Source organism: Xiphophorus hellerii, chromosome 17 (genome assembly GCF_003331165.1).
Source record: "Xiphophorus hellerii strain 12219 chromosome 17, Xiphophorus_hellerii-4.1, whole genome shotgun sequence".
NCBI lineage: Eukaryota > Metazoa > Chordata > Actinopteri > Cyprinodontiformes > Poeciliidae > Xiphophorus > Xiphophorus hellerii.
The window spans coordinates 820,238-841,431 of NC_045688.1; the positions used below are offsets into that span (position 1 = coordinate 820,238).

The 21,194-nt window shown below is 38.5% G+C and overlaps 1 protein-coding gene across 2 annotated transcripts in view; it reads right to left on the bottom strand.

The window, feature by feature from the left end:
• Nucleotides 1-21,194, bottom strand: part of LOC116736903 (plexin-B2-like) — a 124,814-nt gene that overhangs the window by 47,700 nt on the left and 55,920 nt on the right. Inside the window, exon 4 of one of the 2 annotated variants that reach the window (XM_032589776.1) lies at nt 12,267-12,355. The exons of the other annotated variant lie outside the window; for it this stretch is intronic. The gene's annotated coding sequence lies outside the window, so the exon portion shown is untranslated. The remainder of the gene's footprint in view (nt 1-12,266; nt 12,356-21,194) is intronic. 2 annotated transcript variants of the gene reach the window in all.

The window sequence follows — 21,194 nt, forward strand, 5'->3', positions numbered from 1 at the left end:
TGTGTGTGTGAGAGAGAGAGTGATTGTTCTCTGGAGCCAGAAGACAGAGATATGGCCTTCATTCCTGCTCAGATTAAAGGATTTAGAGCAAGAAGGCTTATTACAGATCCAAAGAGAGAGAAGGAGGCAGAGCCTGCCCTCCTTTTCCCTCTGTTCAAGGCTGATTAAAACAAAGATAACGCTCCCTCCCAGACTGAGACCCCCAAACACACACACACACACACACCCACACACGCACACACGCACACACACACACACACACACCGCGACTCATTAAAATCCAGCCGGAACAATGATTCCTCTGAGCTGTGGAGGATTTTAACCTGTTGGACGTTCGGCACATTTTAAAAAAACCTCCTCCTGTCAGTGGAAGCAGTTTTTCAAATGAACCCACTGGATTAACCCCTGATGAGCTGCTGAGGCTAATTAGCTCCAAACCGCTTTAACAACACAGACAAGTGGAAGAGCTTTGATGCCACTCTAGTGGTCAAAGTGTGAAGTAAACATGAAGAAGATGAATAATCTTAAACCTGAGCTGTGCAATAAAAACCAACATTAGCCTGACTAATGTCTTCTAGATATAATATGTAAAAATTAACATGCAACCAAAATTCTAAAAGTTACTTTGAATTTTGGGTTTGAAGCTTTTTAGCGACACTCGTCAACTAAGGAACGAGTATTACCAGTATTAATAATAATTGCTGAATTATTATTATTGCTCAATTATGTGCATATATTTGACTAAGGATCTTCAAAAAACTATAATCAATGATAAAAAGGTGTGTAATATTTAATTTGTCGAGAAACTGGATAACAGCATCAGGGACAGTAGCTCAGGGATTTCTTTAAATATTGAGTTGAAGAATGAACATTTTCTCAAAAATATATGTTGAAATTCAAATTGTAAAACTGATGTCAAAGCTTGTGGGACTGTGTGGAAATGGGATTCTGCTGCATTTACATGCATTTGAAATAGTGCAACAACTGCAGTAGCAACCCTTCAACCCAAAGAGGGCAGCACTGAGCAAAATATGGCAGAGCAAAGCTAACTCCACTCTATGCACTTTGGGACATTTTCCGTTACAACTGAGCCACAGCTCTGTGTGGGCGGGGTTACCATAGCAACAACAGAAACGCAACAAGTTAAACATTCTTAAACATCCACACACGCTCAGTCGCTGCCGTGAAGTTTTACAAAGGGATTCTAGTGACTCTGCACTCCTGAGTCTAGCCAATCAGTGGCCAGCATTTTGACACATTTTTATCCTGGCCAATCAGTGGCCAGCATTTTGACACATTTTTATCCTGGCCAATCAGTGGCCAGCATTTTGACACATTTTCAGCCCAACTTGCCCAGAACTTTAAATCTAGCTTTACTAAAGACAAACTCTTCATTTTTCCTTCCTACTGTGGCCAGCTGCGTGCTCATCATCTTCGTTCTGCATCGACTCCATTGAAAATGAATTTTAGCGTCTATTAAATCAAACCAGATATAAACAGACTGATGCAGTGTTGCGTTTCTTCTCCCGCTTAAAGCAGCTTTTAATTATGAAGTGAAAATGAGGAGGAAGTGGTGTAGACACCACCAACAAAGTGCTGAATTATGGAGCAGGAAATGTATCACTGTCTGAAGCAGATGTTCGGTCTGGTCGTCTCTGGAAGGATGAAGAGTAAATCATGTAGTTAGACCGAACATCCAAGCTGCCAGCAGGGAAATAATTAAACCAACCAGATGGACGTTTAATAGAAACTTGGTGATATTCAGCTGGGAGACGAGATAAATGCATTAATAGTAAGAAGAGATTTTCATCTAAACTGTTGATGAACCTAATTAGACCTGATAGGTGGAGAGATGGATGGATGGATGGATGGATGGATGGATGGATGGATGGACACATTAATGGATGGGTTCTTGTATAATAATACTTGTCTCCCTGAATTTGGACCCGTTTGATGGTTTTAACCCAGAAATCCTTCAGCCTGTAAATAAAAGCAGCAAACAGCCGTCTGCAGACACGTTTTTATTCCTTTAAAAGATGCTGAACTAAGACCAGCGTGTGAAAGAGCGTCTTTATTAGAAAGCAAAGGAACCGCCAGGGAGACGGCGACGTGGAGAGGTGAAGAACCGCGTGAATATCAATGAGCTGGACGGAGATAAAAGGGAGAGAAACGAGGAGATCTTCCCGTTTAAAAGGCTCCAATCTGGGACACGATGGGAACTAATCCCTGATGACAGCGAGCCTGGAAACACGCTTCATGCCGCCCAACCTGTTGGCGCCAACATGGAGGAGTCTGAGTCATTGCCAGCGCCGCCGCTGGTCGCCGGTTCTGGTCCGAGGACGAGCCGGACAACCAACCTTCATTCCCAGAGTTTAGTAGTAACTAGTTACACTTAGGAGTATTTTTACTTTTACTCAAGTAATTTTTTTACTTCGTAAAATTTCTGGATTTTCTTCCCACTGAATGAAAAACCAACCAGACACAGACACACGCCTGCAGTTTCTGTTAAAGTTTCTTAAGTTTTATTTTGAAAAAATGAAAATTTTCAAAATGTTATTTTGCCCAACTTTGTTATTTTTGTTACTTATATAAATTATTGTCATTTGGTCCTGAAAGTACCAAAGTTTCCTCTTAACTTTATATTTCGGTCCATCTGATGATACAATTTTTAAATATTAAATGATTGATAATTTGATCAGTGACTCGGTACTTGAGTAACTTTTTACCAGATACTTTATTACTCATATTTGAGTAATTTCTTAGATAGCTACTTTTTACTTGAGTAAAAATATGTTATAGTTTTAATCCAGTATAATTTTTGGGTACTCTGTCCCCCTCTGCTGGTACAAGCTGGTACTAAATCAGGCTCCTGTTCGAGATCCGATCCGTTGATTCTGACCATATTGGACCGGTTCTGTTGGTTCTGATTTGTTCATCATTTCTCTGGTTCCAGATGCAGCTCTTTTACTTTTGGACAGTTGCTATGACGCGTAACCATGGCAACAAGTCTTAAATAGTTCTCACATGACGTCACACTTCCCGGGTACTTCATAGCCCTCAGCCATATTGGTAGGTATCCGTAACTAACTGCAGTTGCTATGACAACAATAACAATCCCCCAGCTCAGAATTAGCTTTCGCCTCCAACTTACACTGTGACAAACATCTTACCAAGTAACTTTCGTCTAGTTTCTATGCAAATATCTTAGTCCATTTCAAATGAGACAAAACTAACTTACAAGCAATTTTTCATATAAAATATGAACATGTTTTAGCTCAATAATTCCTGAAAAGTTAGTTCCACTGGCTGATTATTTCACTTATAAAAAGACATTTTTCTCCTGCTATAAGTGAAATAATCTGCCAATGGAAATAGTAATTTTTTATCAACATTTTTTCATCTGGTTGAAGGTGATGTGATTTCTTAATATTCTCATTTCATTTCCATTATTTTTGTGTCAGTTTCAATCATCTTTTCCAAAATAAAGGATCGTGGTGCTTTTTGTTCACACAAACTGAACAACATACAACTTGGTTATGACAATAATGATCAATTATCAAAACAGAATGATGCCAGAAGTTTGCTAATGGCTACAAAAAACTACAGTTGAGATATTTAACCAGATATTAGAGATGTACATGGATTAAAACTTTTTTTTGACTCGATTTTGTTTCCAAAGTTATCGCCTCTGCATCCTGTGTGAATATTTGGTCAAAAATTGCTGCGTTTTATGCTTAAATTGCACACAACAATCATAAAACTTCATCTTTATGGTGTTTTTCTTCATAGAAACACATTCATGAACCGCAGGTGTGTCACACCTGCTGTGTGAACCAAAAAAGAAGCGCAGAAGCATCACAGCGGGCCACACCTCCTGCAGCGCCGCGCCGCAGTTAGCTCACCCTACTGCTAATTAGGAAAGAGCTGCTGGGACGTCTGGTAATGTGCGAGAAGACGCCAGCGACTGCGGGTTGGTAATTTTCAGAGCGTCTCCACCCGGCCTGGACCAGCCGGGCCGTCTCACCGAGGTAATCTGAGGCGCTGCACATTGTGGGAGATAGAAGAGCCAATAAGAGAAGAAGGTGAGCGAGGGAGACTGAATTAAGTTCAGCAGAGCAGCAGAGGTGTGTGTGATGTTACAGTCCTGCTGTTTGCCGATACACACTGTGTTTATGTTTCTGCGTTAAAAGCAGGAACTTCCAGCTGCAGGGAAGCATGCAGAGGAAAACTGGAAGTCAGAAGGTAACTGATGGAAAGTGCTGATTCATATCCATCCACACACACTGCAACGCAAAAACCCGCAGATTCTTATCCATCGCAGGCGCGGCTGGATCCAAAACGAATAAAAGCAGCTCAAACATTATGAACCAGGAGGATTTATCTGCAGCTGCAGGAGGAACGAGGAGCGCTGCAGCTGGTTATCCAACTGGGTTAAACTGGGAGTAGAAACTCACATTCTTAATAATGTTCTCAGAAAATATTGAGCCTCGTTTGTAACTACAGTAAAACCGGTTTGACGGGAAAACGACTCCAGAAATCTTCAATCTGAAGTCAGTTAGAGGTCAGGCTTGTTCCACAGTAAAATTCAAGCTGTTTAAACTTTTCCAGCAACACTTTGGAGATAAAAACACAAATGAATTCAATACTATATGATGTAATTTATATGTTTTTGGCCTTTTGTGGGGTAAAGTAAACTAAAATATAACAATTTTATGTTTTGAAATGTCGCTCTCTAGACCTGACTGATCTGAGTACAAAACACTAATTAATAAAAAAATCATGCAAGTTTAATAACTTTAACGTATAAAATATAAGATCAATAAATCATTGAGTCAGAAAGAATAATAAATATTCATTACACTGAAACAATCCAAACAAATCCTGTTAAGATAAATGAAATGCTTTATCCCTAATCCCTAAAGTAGGATTAACAGATATTTTGTGAAAAACTCAATCTTAATCTCATTTGTTCCAGGTAAAGTAAGTAGAGTATATTAGCCATTTACATTTGTTGTGGTAGGACAAAAAGATTGATTAGCTGCGTTTCCATTACAAATGTGTGCAAAACTTTGTTGATATTCTGATAATGTAAAAAAAAAAAAACATTTTCACAATTACTGTTTTCATTTAATTAAAAAAAGTTAAATTCAAACGTGAATAAAATTGTTCACGTGATTAAAAACACCATCCTCACTTCCTGTCATCTTCTTTGTCGTTTCCAACAGTAGTAACATCCAGTTGTTTATTACAACTCATGATTTGACAAAGAAAAGTTGTTTTTTTCCCCCCCAAGACTGTCGTGTTTCCATTAAGCAAATTTATTTTTGCTTTTATTTTCTCTGTTGTTTTTATTCATTTATACAGACTTCAAAACACTAAAATGATTCTTCATTAAACAACTTCCTAATTAAGAAACCTGAATTTTTCTGCTCTATTTTGTAGTTTTTAATCTGCTCCCTCAGAGTGTAAACGTCAGAAAGAGCTAATTTCAACTTCTAAAAAGGGAAACGGGTGAAGTTAGTAGGAATCCTGTATTTGCTGATGAGCACAGAGAGGAGAGGAAGCAGAGGAGGAGACGGTCGATGAAAACGTTCGTTAAAGATCCTCGGCTTCACAAGGAAAATCAGAGAGGGTGGTGAAAGTGTCAAACCATTAAAACTAAAAAGAAAAGCAGAAAACTGCTGGAAAACATCCAGGAAATTATTAAAAATAAAAAACTACAACACATACAAGACAGTAATATGAAGAGAAAGATGAAGATGTTGCTAAATGTTCTCTCTTTTTTGAGGCTGTTTATCATTTTCCTGCAAATGAAAATCTTGTGCATTGAAAGCAGAAAATAAAGAAATGATGGAAGAAGTTTGGAAAGATGGAGGTGAGGAAACTATGAACCGATCTGATTCCCTTCAGGCTGCAGCGAAGAAAAAGGCGACGATCTCTTTAGTAAGCAGGAGTCAGGGCTGCAATATTGAGACGATTTCGTTTGGAATATAAAGCGATATGGACTCAGAGCGCCACAGGGTGTTTTAATATAAAGTTTCCCCTTCAGTTCTCCTCCAAACCTGACAATAGCTGGATATTAGTTTCTGCTCAGGAGTTCAGACGCTGCATCATTAATGCACTTTGTTATCCACCATGGACGCAACATCAAGCACCACAGTAACTGGCTTTCTCATTACTCTCTTTATCTGCCTTATTCATACAACTCAGTAGTTTTATTATCATTTTGGTTTCCTGTTTCAACAGAGTAATAAAACAATGGTACATTTTCCAAGGTTTTCAGAGGAGTTTTATGAAAATATGAACTCCAGGTGGAAGAATCGACACAAATGTCATTTACTGACCAACAGACCATCAACCGCGTTCAATAACTTTCTAAAATAATAAGTAAAATGAAGTTTCACATTTTCTGTTTATAGAAGAACATGGATGACAGAAATGGTGGAAATATTAATATTTTATCCCCTTACCAATTAATATTTTTCTGAACATATTTCAGTTATTTTGTCTTAGAAAAGAAATATCATTAGTAGGATTACTTTAGTTATATTTACAGTACATTTGGTAATGATAATAGAAGGAAAAAGACAATAAAAAGGAAAAAGGATAAAAGAAGAAAGAAGACAGGAAGAAAAAAGGAACTAAGAAGAAAGAAGGAAAAAGGTAAAAAGCAGCTAATTTCACCCAGAAAGCTAAACTTGGCGGCCTTGTAGCAGATTAAAAAACTGACAGAACTTCTTGGCAATCCAAAGTAAATGAAAGAGTGAAGCTACTGTTGGTTCAGTGTTAGAGGTTACTAGTTTTAATATGAGAAAATAGAAAAATACATCTTTGTTTTAATAATAGGTGTATAATAAAGCATCATTTTACATTATGTGGCATTAAATCTGAACTAGTCAGGAAACACCAGAAAACAACTTAATTTCTGTTTCCAAACCTCTTTAATTCTGGTGGGTCAGAATTACATCTGTTCAATCTGTAGCTGCTCTGCTATAATAAAACACAGAGGCTGTAAAAATTCCTCGTTGTATTGACTGAGTGAGAGAGAGACAGATTGTTTTGAACTTTTCATCCCGTTAACCAACCCGCGGGGAGGCAGACGTGGGGAACTGGTCATTTTGTCCAGCTTCTGTCTGGTCCATCGTCCTGAGAGGTGAACGGCCGTTCCTCCTCTCTCAAAATCCAATTACTGAAGTTTTTGGAAGAGAAAGTTGCTCTTCTACATTGCTCTCTCATTTACCACAGCGATGTTTATGTTCTTCTAGCACTCAGTACTTATTGCATTTGTGTAACCCTAAGAAATATATTAAAGAATAAAACTTTTTTAGTCAAAGTTTCTTTAAGTTTTTCTTTTAAAGCACCAAGACTTTCTTGTAATCTTTTAAAGTGGTCAGATCAATAGTTCCTCTGAAAGGACTTTAAACGTTTTCTTTGGACTTTAGCAGCAAAAAGAGCTCTATGAACTACAATAAGCTGCAGTCCCACAGTGTGCACACACAAGAGCAGCAGCTGCTTTAATAGCTGAGAAAATAGACCTGCAGAGTCAAATCTGACATTAAGGTCACTTTTATTGGTCATTAGCTGAGTTTCCATTACAAATGTGGAAGAAACTTTATTAATATTCCACTAATGTTGAAATAAAATATGATTTTACAATTTCTATTAAATAAGAAACGCAATTAAAATGACAACTCATTAAAAAAACTCATCCTCCGACCACTTCCTGTCATCTTCTTTGTCATTTCCACCAGTAGCAACATCCAATTATTGATCACATGACTCTTTTGATGTGAAAAAAGTGTTTCCATTACAGTTTTGCAAAATTGGCTAATTTTAATAAAGATAAAAAAAACACCTAGTCCTAGCTCAAAAGGTGTGCTGCACTGATGCAGAGTTATTAAATAAATTTGTATTTCAGTATGTTTACATCTGTGTTTAAAAAAGAGAAATGTTTTAAGTCAGTTCAGGTGTTTCTCAGTATCGGGTCGGCCCATCGGTGCGTCCTCATTCTGAAATTCTGCAGGTTCATCTGGTATTTTTCCAGGTAGTTTTCAGGATTGTCAGAACCTTCCTGACTGAATTTCAGGCACTAAAATGCCATAACTTCAGTTTTCACAAAAAGAAATCTTAGTTTTTGCTAAATTTAATTTTACACTGCAGGGAAAAGAGAGTAAAGTAGTGAGCAGGAGGATTGTGACATGATTAAATATCAGTAGAAAAGCCTGAAACTGCAATCCAACGGGCTGGCCGACTGAATCGCTGTGACTTAATAAAAAGCATCTGCAGCCTGAATACCTGTTTCATCTCAGCTCCAAAAGGTGTTCTCATTTAATTTACTTTTCATCACCCTTCCATCCGTCAGCGTCGTGCAACCTCACCTCTCCTTCTCATATACTTCCACTCTCTTCCCAGTTTTCACCCCGTCAAACTTTCACACCTATTCACTTTAAATTAAACTCATCTCGCTCCTGTTCGTCTCTCACTTCTCATCTTCTCCCTTTGTGAATCAACCACTTCTTCCTAATGTAATAAAGTCTGAAACTGTTTTTTACACCGTACAGTCCGATAAACATCAAGTAATTTGTTTTAGGATAGTAGGTACAGTCTGAGGAAGGCAAACTACTTTTATATATTTATATATTTACAAGGAGACCACTCAGAAACCTGGAAGTGGTCTACAGCGCAGGGCATTCTGGGTAAATACAACCAAAGCAAACATTTTAGCCTAGCCCTAGTGGGAGAAATGCCTTGTGTTTGTTTTTTATATCCTCCTACCACTAAAATCTGACGTCACTCCATTTTTGTTCACATTTTGTGAAACAGGAAGTTGTGCTCATGTTGTTTCCTTAAGTGGTTCTTGGTGCAGCGCCCCCACAGGCGAGGAGGGGAACAGGTTGCTCAAATAGTTTGGTTGGTTTGAGAACTGCAGTAGCTGGTTAGGTTAGGTCAGGTTAGGGTCAGTAAGTAACAGTCTCTAGATGCTCCGCATTGCTATGGTCTAGTCAAAGTCAAGACCTCCATAATATGGTACAACAAATGTCTGCAACAGTCAATAAAGTGGAGCAGCATTAGAAAAGTACGGAAAACCACTCCTGATGACGTGTTTTGAAATGTTTGTTAAGTTAAAAGTTCTTCCTCGCTCCGTTTGGCTGTTTATGGAGAACTGCTCCAAAACGCTCAGTTTAAATCAGAACCACATTCCTGCTGCTTTATGCCCACACATGGATGAAAACTAATTTCCTGCACAGTCGACTGCCAACGACGTCCCTTTCTGTGGAAGCGGAGGAATGTTTCCCAGGAGGTCGTGACCTCAGGAAGGAGGGAGGGGGGTCACTTTGCTGTCAGTTACAGCAAATCTTATGGTCCAGTGACGACGATGAAACACTGGAGCTCGACTTCTAGCGCGAAACAGCCGTAATATAAATAACTTTAAATCAACAATCATCAGATCTGGGTTACATTTGAAGTTGGCTACATCTGATTTTTTGCACTTTCAGTTTTTGCCCCGTTAATAAAATCTGAATGTTTCAGGGATAAGAGCTGATTTCTAATAAACATAAACTGCTGTTTGCTTTTAAAAATTAATTCCTTTTGGTGCTAATTAGTTAATTGATTGATAAACTAACAAAAGAAAGGATTTTAGAAATGGGGATTTAGTGAGAAAACGTTCAGAATCAGATGCCTGATTTTTTATGCAGACCTGTGAAAACGCTTGCTGCATTTTCTTTAAAATGTACGCTAATGTGAAAAAACAATTCACAATTATGGTGTTTCCATTAAATAAAAACATAATTAAAATCACATGAATCAGTTTGTTCATGCAATAAATCATTAATAAACATGGCATTCCATGATACGCCAACCACTTCCTGTCGTCTTCTTCATGGTTTTTGCCAGTGGTAACATCTGGTTGTTGATCATGTGACTCATAAAATGTGAAAAAAGTATATCCATTGCAGTTTCATGAAATAAATGTTGGTACGACCAAAAACACCACCTCATCCTAGCACAAAAAAACGTTTAATTAAGTTTCTTCAAAATTTCTGTTTCCATTAAGAAAATTTATTTTTGAAATGTCAAATTGTGCAATTATATATGGTGAATAGGAACACAGTTAGTGGTGTAGAAATCAATACAACTAAGTATAAAAGCATGTATGTGTTTCTCTACATTAGTCGTCTAATCCTGGAAATGTTCTTCAGGTGATAGAAGGCTGATTTGGTAACTGACTTTATGTGTCTCTGAAGGTTCAGGTCAGATTTCAAAAATGTGAAAGTTCAGACAGCTTAGAAAGAGAAAAAAGAAGAACACAGGCAGATATTTTAGCTGAAAACTCCAGATTTTCTAATATTGTGAAGTCCTAATCTTAGTAGTTAATGAAAGAATGGGGTAAAAAATGTAAATAAAGCATCAGAGTTATGAATGTTTTGCCCTTAAAGCTCATCTATTAAAGTCTTTGATGTCCTTACTGGGAAAATATGAAACATATTTTTAGCATATAGGAGGTTTTTGCTATTAAAAACTTTTCTCCTAACACAGCCACTCCAGTCTTATCTGTTGGACTCATGATAACCCTGTAAACTTTAAAATCCCCCCATCGGGCAGCGAAGATGGATGATTTTAAAGGAGTTGAAAGAGTTCAGCTGATTATCGGTCGTTTCCAGCGGTTCCGCCTCATCTCTATCGAGCTCTTCAGCATCTTTTATCTCATCGATTCACTTCTGCTGCTGCCAACGTCACCGTTTTGATTCAATACCCCAAACCAGACAAGGAAGAAAAACGAAGAGACACATTCCTGGTTTCCACTGAAATGGTTCCAGAGTCTCAGCCTCAACTTGTTGGGTTTTAACCGCCTCAGCCGGATGCAGGCTGGGAAAACTGGTGCAAAAAACTGAGTTATGGTGCAGAAAATGTCCAGACAGAACTAAAAATAAAATAGTTTTATGAAAAAGTATCATCCAAAGATTGATAAATTGCTTAACTGACTCTTCGGTCAATCACAACAGCACATTTTGCAAAAAATAAAATATATATATATACAGTATATACTGTATAGTATATATATAATATATAATATGGTAAAAAAAAGAAGGTAATACGATATATTGGACATGGATTTCCAACATAAAACAGAATTTTTAATGCAAATAAAAACAGATAAAAACTCAGATGGGAGAAGAACAAAGCAGCTTGAAGTGACATTTAAAGATAAAAGCAAAAAGTTTTTCTGGTCTAAAGCTTGAAAGTTAATATTAAGCTTGAAATTAAAGTTTAGCTCAATTTGGTAAAGATAAAAGTTTAACCAGGAGTTTTCTAGAAACTTCAAGTTTTAAGGTTGAGTGTATGGTTGATGTTAAAGTTAAAAGCGAAAATTTAAGAAAGAAAACATCTGAAAGATTAAAGTTTAAATTAATTTAGGGATTACCAAAACTCAAAAGTTAAGTTTAACATTTAATATCAGGATGAAACAAAAATGTTTAAGTTTATATCTAAGGTTTAAGTTTAAAGTTTAACAGTTTAAATTTAAGCCTACAATTAAAGTAAAATTAGTTATGAATAAGTTAAAGTAAAAAAAATTATGTTAAATCAATTAAGTTTTAAAAGTAAAAAACATAATTCAACAAATCTAATGTTGCATGTAAAGTCAATTATTGTCCAAATAATTCAAAAACATTTTTATGGAGAATAAAACCACAAAGTTAAACTTTAAGTTAAAGGAACTAAAAGTCAAGATTTACTAAATATTTTCAAACATTTGTTATGTAGTTTAACAAACAATATATGATCACAACATCCTGAACAAAGAGGCAACTAATGATCATTTTAGAAATCGATTATTCTGATTAATCTTCACAGACTTAATTGATTAATCGATTATTCTGATGATTAATCGATTAATTGGATAAAAGAAAATTGGCACATTTTGAAATATTTAGATTCAAAAAACATTTTTACAATTAACTAGAACAGTTAATCATTTCAGTAACTGATGAATCTGATTAACTATAATGACTCAGAACTGGGTTTCTTCCGTATTTAGCAGGAAAATCATGTCCACTGTCCAGAGACAGGTGGCTGTATGACGAATCGTTTTCCAAATTAAAGACGCAAAGTGACAGTCGTCAAGTCGACTGCAGTCTGTGCTGCAGATCCAGCTGCCATTTCTTATCGCAGATGCTGCCTGACAGCCGGGGACGCAGATAAGACGAGAGACGAATGGCAACAAATGCAAAGATGGAGAAAGAGAGACAGAATAAAGGACAAACCAGGAGATATGAGGATGTTATCCGATGTAACGTCACGGTTCTGATTCTGTCATCTTCAGCTCAGCGGCTGCAGGAGGTTGGAGGGAAAACTGAAAAGAAATCATTTAAACTGAGTTTGGTTTGATTTTCAGCTTTAAATGAATGAAATTAAACATGTACTGTTTTATTTTGGAGCATCAGAGTAAGTGGGGGCGGAGAGTTGGTGCTTTTTCCTTCATTTTCAGTCCAGTGCTTTCCAGAAAAGTATTAAAAACGTCTTTTAACACTGCCGCCGGTTCTGCGGGTCCATTCATCACGGCAGAGCGCTGCGGTCACCAGCAGGGGGCTAATTACCCCCTGATACCGAAATAACACCTCCAAGATGGAGGGAAGCTTTTCTTTACCTCCACTTCACTCTGGGTTCGGTTTTCCTCTCATTTCTGTCGGTTCCTTAATGTTTCTCTTGTAATCTTTTTTCTGTTTCTCCTGCTTTTATTGCCTGTTTCTTGCAGTCATTTACCCAGAATGGCCCTCTGCTCCTCTACTGGGTTGTTGATTATTCTCAGTCAATTTGGGCCTTCTTATTCTGATACTTTGATTGTTTTGTGATCAGTTAGCTACTGAATTAATTTAAGGTGTGCGTTTCTGTGGTAATTTCACTTCATGTTTACAGTTTATTCTGTTTTTTATATTTTTTTCAGGGGGGAAGAACTTAATTTTGATGCTTTTGTTGAATCACCAAATTATTTCTGTTTGCTAAAAGTTAGAAAACCTAAAAGAACATCTTTTAGAGATGTTTAGATTTTAGACATTAGCTCCAGAAATGAAAGTGTTCGTCCCAGTAGAGAACTGGGAACTGGTTGTTTTGCAGAGCGGCCGTTCAGAACATGTTGGTGCAGGACTTATCGGTCTCAGTAGCATCAGCAGCAACTTCTCAAGGTCTTCAGATTATTTCTGGAGTCAATTTGCACATTTTGGACCAGAATTTGTCTCGTTCCTGTGCACTATAATGGTTTTACATTCCCATCATGTCTGTACTGGGTATAATGGTTTGTCAAGCATCTGTTAACTTAAACATGTCAGTTAATCTATTAGAAGTTTGTGGAGGGAAACTGAAACATCTGAATAAGTCAAAGTTTAAAAGATATCAACCAAATGCATGAAAACTAACGAATTCAAAGAAAGCCACCGTTTCCTGGCTTTTAGAAAGTAAAACAAGAAATGATGACAAAAGTGTATGTAAACTTTTGGTTTCAGGTGTAACATAAGTTGGACGGCTGACATCATTCCCAAAGTGTTTTGTTGGAAAGGATACGGAAAAATGTCAGTTTATTTCAGACGATATCATGATGTTCAACAATAATTTCAGTAGAAAATATGCTCATTTTGCAACAGTAGCGATTTTATCAGTTATTTTTTTATTGTCCTGATGAGAGATCATGACATCATCAGCATAAAGGGGTCAAATATTTCATATTTATGGATGTCGATAATGAAGTTTGTAGTTAAAACGAGACAAAATGTGGAAAATTTCACGTTTTCTTTTCCATTTTACTGCATAAACATAATAAATGATGATTGTTTGTGAATTGTGAAGTAGAAATGAAGCATTTCTGAAGCCATGTCTGGGAGTGTGAATATGATTTATTGCAAATTAGAGCTGATAGGGTGTGTGTGGGAGTCCCACAGTGAGGGGTGTGTCTGGTGTTGGATTTCCACTCTGTAGTCTGAAAACACTCGGCTGCCATAATGAGGTTGTGTCTGTAAAAGCCGGAGCTTTACGAAGCGCAGCGAGAGAAAAACTCAACAGCAGAGACGATAAAAGGAAGGAAAAACTCCAGAATCCCTGGAGTTCCTCCTCTCCTCCATCTTTATCCCTCCATCCTCACTCAGTGTGCCAACACACTCCTCTTCCTCGCTCCTCCGCCCTCTCCTCATCTCTCCTCTTCCCCCTCATCTTTCTCCTCGCTGAAACACAAAACCCGGGTAATCCTCACGATCCTGGCCTGTCCGGAGGGGAGGGGACGAGACACGAGTCAGATCCTCTCAAAAAGGAGAGAAGAGCGATGCAGAGAGGAAGAGACGTCGCCTTACAAACAAGTTTTACGATGCATTTAGAGGTGATTAGAAATGGGATGCTTCATGAACCCAAAACAGACCAACACAGCAGAAGAAGTCACTGATTTATTGCAAAACTCGATGAATAAGCACTTGTATGCAAGTCGTAAACCATCTAGACAATTATTTTTAATCAGTGAATGTTTTTTTATTACATCTTCGATGCTTTTTAAACGCTCAAGTTTTGTCTGTACTTTGTAGAAATACAACAAAGGAAGTGAAAAGAAAACCGTGAATTTGTGAGATGAAGTTTGAGATCAAAATAACAGGAACACGCCAACATTGACCTGGTTTCGCTTCCCCAATTTACCAGCAAATGCAGTAAAATAATAGAAAACCAGCAGACCCAACAGTCTTGGCTAAATGCTGCTGATCCTGTATGGAAGAATCAGTAACTGAAGGGGATGCGTTCAAAAGCAGCGAGGTTGTTTGTTAACCTTTAGTTGAGGAGGAAAAGAATGAGTCAGAGTTTAAGAGTTTGTTTGATTTGGGACCAAAACTTCAACATTTATTCCACCTCCAGCTGCTGTGGCTCTGAGTCAAACCAATCTGTTCCCCTCCTGGCCTGTGGGGGCGCTGCACCAAGAACCACTGGAGGAAACGACACAAAAACCTCTGAAGACACTGAGAGCAACTTCCTTCTTCACCAGACGGAAACAAAACGGAGGCATCAGATTTTAGCGGTTGGAGGATTTTGTTTTAGTTTTTGGCATCAAACCAGGAGCCATTTTTCCTGCTAGCGCTAGGCTTGCATGTTATCTTTGGTTGTATCTACCCAGAATGCCCTGCGTTGTAGTCCACTTTCTGCAGGTCAGGTCCAATTGGCATTCAGGTCCATATACATCAGGGTTTCCCCCAGAAAACCTGCTCAGCCCGGTGGTCGGGGCCCCGAGGCGTTCCACCGTGCTTTTGTATTAAAAGATGTTAAGTTGACAGGAAAAATAAAAATATTACTGGATAATTATATGTTACGGGAAGACAGCACCAGTGAAATGCTATCTAAGCCAACATTAAGTCAGCGGCTCCATCAGGCCCCCAGGGCTTCAGGGGCCATAAATGCTAATATTTTAGCACAGATACATAAATATAGCATTTATTGAGATTATCAATGCTGCTAAATTTGACTGAATGGTTTCAGCATACATAAATTAAACTATTTAAGTTGTTTAACATTTAAATGTAAGATTTTAAGGAACTGGCAAGTTTACTTTGTAAAAGTTCAAAGAACAATATTCATAGTTAGATTGTTTTGTTACCATAACAACAATCTGATGTTGTGAGTTTAATCTTTTAGTTTGAGCTGTTAGTTCACAAATGCAAATTAATAAACTGTAATTATAACTGATTGATTTCAGGTTGGCCAGTTAATCTACTCTCTCTCTCCCAGATTAAATAAACACAGAAGCTGTTAGAGGTGCTGATGTTTTAGCAGCAAGAGGGGCCCCTAGGTCAGATTCTGCCCCAGGCCTCATGCAGCCTTGGACCGGCCCTGCAGGATGAGTTCAATCTGCTGCACTGAGCAGAGATGAGCAACAAACGGGAGATTTAATTCAGTGATGCTATTGTGGCTTTAGTAGCTCTAACATTTCGTTTCTGTTGAGTTTTTAATAAGAATCACAGAAACTGTTTTGATTGCTCAAGTTTGAGGGACGAGTTTCTCAGATCTCGGCGAGCATCAACTCTGGATGACTAAGTAGACAAAGCATTTCATATGGTTTGGTGCTTCGTGTAACCGTTAAAATAATACTGGAAATAATAATAAAATAATATAAAACCAGCGCGAAAGCTCCTCACTGGGCTGAACCTGCATGATGAGGTTAGCACTGATTCGTTAACGGCTAACTCTCCGGCCAACCGGGACCATAGACATAAACTTTACAGGGAAGACAGCGCCACACGCTGGGCAGCGTGTTGAGATGTAAACGCCGTACATAATTCTCTCCACAAAGATAAATCATTCTCATCACTCGCTCAACGCGCAAATGGCTGCAAACAGACGCGCGACTACAAGTTATTCCTGTGGTTAACATAGAGCTGCACAACCAGAGCTAACGCGGTTCGTTTTAAACTCTGACCTTGATATAAAATTCTCCAAAGAAAAATAACTACCCAGTCTGGGTTGATGTAAATATCCATACAGGTCAGCCTGTGTCCAGTTTGAGTGAACGGAGGCGTTGCGGGATCTGCGCTGAGGTAAACTTAATAAAGCAGCGGCGGCGGGCAGAGCGCTGGTGTGTGATTGGTCCGCTCTCCGGCTTTAAATTGTTGTTGCGCAACACCCCCCCCCCCCCTTCTGTCTCTACTGTCTCACTCTCTGCTTCCTCTTCTGAGAGGGGAGATGTGCTACCAGCTCTCCTTCTAACGGGTTAATTGAGTTTCCTAAATCTGCCGGGATTTACCCTGTCCAGGACTGAAGTAAACTCTGTTTAAGCTGGTTTCGAGAAACGATTCGCCTGGTTTTCTGACGGCCTACATCCAGGTGTCCCACCCTTCTTCCCCCTGTGAATTAGCCAGACTGAGCAGCCTACAGCCAACTAGTTTCACAGAGCACACCTGTTAACGGTCGCTCGTTCTCTATTTTACAACTTGCATTTGTTATTGAACCAGGTAGGTTTTAGTGACTCGGGCGAGTCCCAAGGATGATGTTTTACATTTGGGCTACCAGCAACCTAAAAACATTTTAAACTTTTTCCTCTCCAGAATCAAACATCACAGCTATTTTACAACCATCAAAGAACTTTAAGGTGACTCATTAACTGAATGTCCACAACATCTTTTAGATTTTCTTTATGCTAAATATTTTATTAGTAAGGCAGTTTTGCAAGGGTCAGTACAGCTTAATTCAGTAGCAGAAATAATCAAATAAGTAAAATCAATCATCTAGTCTATCTTTCCCTACTGCTGATACTGAGAACTAAAAAAAAGAACCTTTGAGAGAGACGGACGGAGTTTGACGTTTCGAACCCCAGACCTGGCACGACGATGAAGAAGGTGCTGCAGCAGGAGGAAGATGTTGATCGGCGAAGGCAGGAATCTCTGTAGGTCTGATGATGAAGAAGGTGCTGCAGCAGGAGGAGGAAGTTGATCGATGAAGGCCAGGATCTCCGCAGGTCTGATGAGCTTCTTCTCCGCCTGGATGGTGAGGTCACACAGGACTTGGTGCTGGCAGGAAAAAAGGCACCAGTTCTTCTTCTTTGTCTTTGCCTTTGTCTTCATCTTTGTCTTTGGGGTCTGAACCCAGCCGATGAGAGAAGTGCGATGTGAAGCCACAGGTTGTGGGCCTGACCGGTTGGTCTCCATGAGCAGGACAGTCTTCGGCTCCGTGGCCCCGGCTCTTCTTCAGCTGCAGAGTTCTTTGTCCATCTCTTGGCTCGAAGCTGCCCGGAGGATCCAACGAAAGGTTCCTCTTTTGCACCCACCTTATATAGGGTTTATCCACCCTTTTGGTGCGTTTTCATTGGCTGTCTGCTTAGACAGATGACCTCACATCCATCACTGTCCTTCAGACATTATGTCCTGATGTCTGTGCTAATGTCTCAGAGTTGCTCAACCTCCTGTCCATTGCCTGCACAACCTTTTACCTAAATAAGGCGTTGATCATCTCTGCTCTCCTGTTAGTTCCCCTTTTTCCCTTAACCGTTCACCTTTCACCTACTATCTACCTACAACATATTAGTGATGTTTAATTGCAGTTACACCTTTTACACCATTTCAAGTTCAATGTCAAAATCACATTTATTACATTTATTTTCTTTAGCTTCTCTGATTTAGCATTCATTTATAATTTTATAACCATAACTTATATCACATTTATTTTCTTCAGCTTCTCTGATTTATCATTCATTTATGATTTTATAACCATAACTTATTAATTATACTTATTATAATCCTAATGTGAGTTATTACAGATGTTTTTCTGAAAAGAAACCAAGAATAATCCATGATTCTAATTATTTGATGCCAAAGTTACAGTTACTTGTTTTTCTTGTAAGTGTTCCCACAAATGTACGTGTAAATATTATTACAAGTAAACCAATATTAATATAAGTATTTTACTTTGAATCTTATCAAATTACTCAAAATGTTTAGATTTAATTCTTTAAACTTTCATGCTTTAAAATAAGAAATAGTCTCAGCTATTTTTATAAATCTGCAGGCTGGAAACTTACTTCCTCTTTTTCCAGGAAACCTGCTTTTCCTGTTTAATGACTCTCTCTGTCTGACTATGATTTCTTATGATTAGATAGAGAAAAGTAGAATTAAAGCAAAGTTTGCTGGACACAAAACAACACACACAACCAGATTTATTTTATTGACACTTAAGTCTATGGTTGGGCCTAGATGTCACTTGAGTGATTCATTTTAAAGATAACTTTATTTATTATTACTGTTAAACTAAAATCTCCAGCATGGGGAAGTGGGATGAGCTCGGATTTTCTTGACAAAATGCATAAACTATAAAACTTTTAGAAAGAAATCTGCTCCGCGAGTGAAACGCTCAGAACAGAGACGCTTACAATCCAGCTTAAAGAATTATCAAAAAATAAATAAATTAAGCAATTTTTAAAATTATTATTATTGTCCTAACAACATAAACAAGCAACGCTTGGCCTGGCGGGGGGCCTAGCAAAGCATGGTGGGCCGCCAGGCTTATAAAACACTGGGGGAAACCCTGACATCTGAACCGAACCAGATTTCACTTCAACCGAACCCAGACTGGGGTTTGTAGACGGACTGGAGTTTGATTAGCATTCACACCTCCACAAATGAACCGAACTTTCTAAACTAAAGTTATATAAAAACAGACTAAAAATGGCTGGTGTGAACGAACCCTAAGGAAGGAGGTTTACTTAGTGAACTGAACTGTTACTGTGTTGATTTGGTCAAAGGTTCTGGATGGAAGACCGGCTGATGACCCAGTTTCAGTTTCCCAGTAGAAGCCACTGTTTTTATTTAAAACATGCTGGTTGTAGATAAATTACGCCTTTGGAACATTTCACTGGAAAACTGTTTCAAAACAACATTGTTGTAATTAATACTGAGACTATTTATCGTCCAAGCTAAATTCGTTACCATGACAACCTTATGTCATTACTGATGAACTGAGCTTAATGCTCTAGGATTGATGGGAATAAAATTACTTTTTGTCAACAGTTGTTCTGAAGTGGCGACATAAACTATAAAAACAAAAACTATTTGTGGGGTTTTGGTTAAAACGCTTTTAACAGAGTATTTTAATATTTCAAACACAAATATAGCTTCAAATGTGTTTGTGCTAACGCAGAAGCTAACATCTGCAATATTCCTTATGTCTGATCTTAGGGTTTCAACCAATCAGCACAAAGAAAAGTGAATGCTAGTCCTGGATTAGCTGCAGGAGCGTGCCATCTTCACAACCTGATTTTTCTTTCCAATATTTTAAATGAGCTCTACAAAAACAATAAAAAATGAATGAAATCAGTGATTATGCTAAGTTTGCGCAAATAATTTGGCGAATAAAAGGAAATCTACCATCTACCGTTATTTTCTAACCTCGGAGTTAAACTTGACGTCCAACTCTAAACCAGCTGGAGCCAAAACTTGGACTGAAAGGTTTTTATCCCAAGACAAGAAGTTTAAAGAGGCGATTTAAGCCGGTCTGCAGCCGGCGACACGCCGCTCATCTAATGGAGGCCATGAAACATCTGATGAGCGCCGGCGAGGGGAACAAAAGCTCATCATCTCCTCAGCTCTTACTCCACATCCAGGAGAGAGCAAATGAAGTCCATCTACTTTACCCCACAATTTATTCCTGAGGGACGAGTGTGAGGGCAGAAAAAACAGCATTCAGGTCACACACACACACACACACACGTTTCTCCGCTGGCTGCTGATAATAAGAGTCTGTTAGCATTCCTTTTTGAAAATCCAATCATGATTTGTGAGCAACAAAGCGTCTCTGGCGACTCAAACTATTCATCACATTTGGTGCGGCCGCTCTCGGAGTCGCTGCCGTCTTTTCTGCACGGCTGAGCGCTCGGCTCCAGGCGCCGACCGAACGGCGCAGAAACAACATTTCATTCTGCAGGAGAACAAAAAACAACTCCCAAAATGAAACAGCCGGAGCAAATACACAGGCGGGACCGAGTTGATCCGTTTAAAAGCGTTTTAGTGATTGTTAGTAGTTTATTTAACGGAACCGATGATAAACATGAGTATTACAAACATGTAGATAGCTGCTCCTGGAGGACAGTTTCCAAGGATATTAATGGGAAGTTAAGTGGATGGAAAAAGCTGCAACAACAAGAAGAGATTCTCAATAGGCCAGTCATGATAATTACTTTTACTGGACGATAAATTTTCCCAGAAGTTATTCCAATAAACAATAATATTGTTGTTTGAAACCATTTTAAAGTAATGTAATGGTAACGACTGGATAGATGGATGAATAGCCAAATGGACGGACGTGGCGGTCTTCATCTCGTCCTCTCAGGACTTTGTGTCTTCCGTTTGTCTCTAAATCATTTTAAATCTGGCTGCTGCTCTAACAAGACAAATAAAACCTCATAAGCTGGAGAGGAATCCAGTCCGCACGCCGCCGTTAAAGACATTTTAAGACTTTCACAAGCCGACAAACACTCTGACTAACAGAACCCAGAGGGGCGAATATGTGGAAAAGTGATTGTTTATAGCTGCACAATCCTGTGAATAAAGGCAGAGCTGCAGAGATTCAAGATGGGTTTAATTCAAAAACGATGACAGAGAATGATTCTGGAGATCAAAACGATCCACGAGATTAAAAATCCAGCCTGTGGCAAACGTTAGAAAGTTTTATTATCGCTGGAGCTGGGA